The sequence below is a fragment of the Oncorhynchus mykiss genome, chromosome 15, assembly GCF_013265735.2.
Source record: "Oncorhynchus mykiss isolate Arlee chromosome 15, USDA_OmykA_1.1, whole genome shotgun sequence".
Classification (NCBI taxonomy): domain Eukaryota; kingdom Metazoa; phylum Chordata; class Actinopteri; order Salmoniformes; family Salmonidae; genus Oncorhynchus; species Oncorhynchus mykiss.
The window spans coordinates 46821431-46824391 of NC_048579.1; the positions used below are offsets into that span (position 1 = coordinate 46821431).

General features: G+C 40.4%; 1 protein-coding gene across 2 annotated transcripts in view; it reads right to left on the reverse strand.

Annotated features, from left to right (window-relative positions):
* Positions 1-825: 825 nt before the first annotated feature.
* Positions 826-2961, reverse strand: part of tafa5a (TAFA chemokine like family member 5a) — a 172845-nt gene continuing 170709 nt past the window's right edge. For both annotated transcript variants that reach the window (XM_021563372.2, XM_021563373.2), the window contains exon 5: positions 826-2654. The gene's annotated coding sequence lies outside the window, so the exon portion shown is untranslated. The remainder of the gene's footprint in view (positions 2655-2961) is intronic.

Genomic DNA, 2961 nt, shown 5'->3' on the forward strand with positions numbered 1-2961 from the left:
AAGTCAATGAAAGTCAGTCAGTCGGACTGAACAGCAGAGAGCCAAGTGTGGATAAGAGAAGTTCAGCATCTGGATCTTAACAGGTTGGAGGTTCATCTGGAAGGTATAGGCCTCCACTCAGAGCCTAACACACAACATTTGAATTTGTGTCTTTCATGGAATCTGAGCCCCTGGCTGAAAACCAGGACCTTGTACAGTACCACCTAATGTAGCAGGAGTCTGGTTATATGGTGCTGTGCAAAGGACTGATAACATATCTTTTTATGTGTTTTCACTAGCATTAGATCCGTAGCCCGTTGCAGGGTAACCCTTTGCAAGTTCTTCAACATCGTAATCTTGCAGTTCTTTAAATATCGACCAGGTGTACTGCTCTGCATTTGTACAGTATATTGTTGTATAATTATGGAATCCATTCCACCATAATACATACAGCCAGCAGCATACACATATGGAGTCAGTCAAACTATAATGTCTGTCCTAACTGTCTGAGCAAATGCCTTAATCAACTCTCTATCAATACATTCATATGCATATGTTAGTGTAATCAAATCCCATTGAGACTGTCAATAAATCATTTGATTTGGTTTACTTATGTATATCAGGTGTATACCTATTAGATCTGTATGAGGAACTTACATGTGGACAATTAGACACTTTTTAAAGTAGAAGAAGTGTAGAAGAAAATAAACAAGTATTTCTGGCTGTCAGGTTTTGGCATATAGGACAGGATAATTAAATAAATGTAATACAAAATGAGGTATGATACATCTCACTTCCTTGAATAAATTGGATGACTTTGAAAACCAAAGCGTCTATATTAGCAAGTGATGGTTCTTTCACGTATTTCCTTTATTCTTAAAATATTTCATGATAAAAAAAGTGTCTCATGTAAATGATTCTAAAACTTTTCCCACAATGCCTCCCTTCTTCGCGTGTCATCGTCATCTTCGTCTCTCAGGACTGGAGGTCAGCATTGTGCGACAGACACAAAAGCACAAAGAAGTAAACTAGACATTATAGAGAAATGAGTAAGTAATCCACGCCTTTTACAATGCAATACTGCAGCAATCAGCAGGTTCCAAAGGCTGCTCATTGACTAAAGTGACAAAATCTCTGTCTGTGATGAGTTCAATTTTTGATAGATAGTGACTCTCAGGCCTGGAATTCAATCAGTTGCATTGAGGGTTCAGTCAGATTGTTTATGCTGTGTCAGAGTTGTTAACCACATTAAAACCGTACACTGCAAGACACTCTCACAGGCATCTGTAAAACATAACCATTAAATATTGAAACATAACTCATGAGCATTTTTTTTTTCTTTTATCTGTGATTGATAGTTTTGGAGATTAGAGGTGTGAGAGGGGAGAAGCTTACTTGTCATGAGAACAGAAAGAGAGCAGGACAAGCCAGCGTTAGAGAGCTTGTTTTTCACGTTCTATGGCTGCCATTTTGTGACCACGTTATTCATGTCGAATAAGGTTCTCTACAAAGGTACAACATATAAAACTGTTAAATATATACGTTTTAGGCCTTTCAAAATACATTTCATGAAATGTGTCTTTCCACCACCCGCCAGCCTCAATCAGAAATGACAGATTCAATGTTCTCTTTTTAGCCTCAATGATGATCAGTAGTTTTGCTCTTTTACCGTTTTTACCAACCATGCTTATTGCAATGTGTCCCAATTTGTAGCTTTTGAAAAATGCAAATCAGATTTTTTTTTAATACATACATGTATGTTTACCTATATCTCCAGTTTCAAAATACAGTGGTGGGTTTAGTCAGAGAAAAAAAATGTCCGCAAAGTTTTTAAAGGTAACTCCTTTGATTGTATACGTGTCCCACTAGACTCTATAGTCTATGTTCAGAATGACATAAAGCCCAACATCTACAGCTATGAGGGCAGTCGTTGTTGTGTAGCGAGAAAAACAAGTATCCATTTCTCTTTCCTAATCTGGTCCATCTCGTCTTACAATAAACTGTTCTTTTTTTTCCTCTTTGGTCTATAAAAATGTGGAGAGTGCCAAAGGTGTACTCCAGCAGAAGGCCTATTCACAGCAGAGCACAGGGCGAGCAGTGAGCATGTCATCTGGTCCAGTCTGGTCCCATAGTCTGGATAAATCCAGTCCAACGTTTGGTCCAGTCCATAGTCTGCCGCTAGGTCAGACACATCAGAAAGCCTTGGGCCAGGTTCACTATAATCCTGTTCTTTGGAATACGTCTCTCTGTCCCATTGCAGTCTAACAGAAGCAGGTATGATTGAAGTAAGTGGGAGTCCTCTGTCCACTGAACAGACAGTAGCTGAACAGTACAAGTAGTTGATCTAAATGGCTCCATAGATACCACTCTCTCCCTCTCTGGACAAGGCGCTGACGGAAACCGGACCTCGACGGCACTAGAGGGTTCTGCTCATTTACAAAGCAGACGGACGCTAATAGAAGGGGGCAGACGGTACATGTTGATCCAATGACAGACAGTGGGTTATCTACAGCAGATGGTCATTGGTTGGTCGGAGCCGCAGAGGGGTGGAGCCAGGAGTCAGGGCACAGGAAACATGAAAAAGCTTCTCCAGAGTCAAAGATGAGACCTCGCTCTCGACTTCAAGTGCCCTCAAACACTCCGGTATTGGCTGCCGTTGACTGTGTTTAAGAGACCTGCAGATCAATGAGAACACAAGTTCTGTCAGAGTACAGGATAATCAATGCTAGCTAATCACACACAATCCTTAAACAATGCTAAGTTGCTAAAACTTCAAAACATGCTAAAATAAATCCATGCTTGTGGCGGAAGTTGCCCAGGCCATAACCACAAACAGATCTAGGTTTAGATTACCAAATGCCAAATCTCAATGTTGACATTGAAGGGGGTGAAGAATACCTTGGACTAGTTATTAGGGTCCACAGCTACCTACTCCGCAATGACTGTCCCTAAATTAACGTTGTATATTTTACTCCCATTACT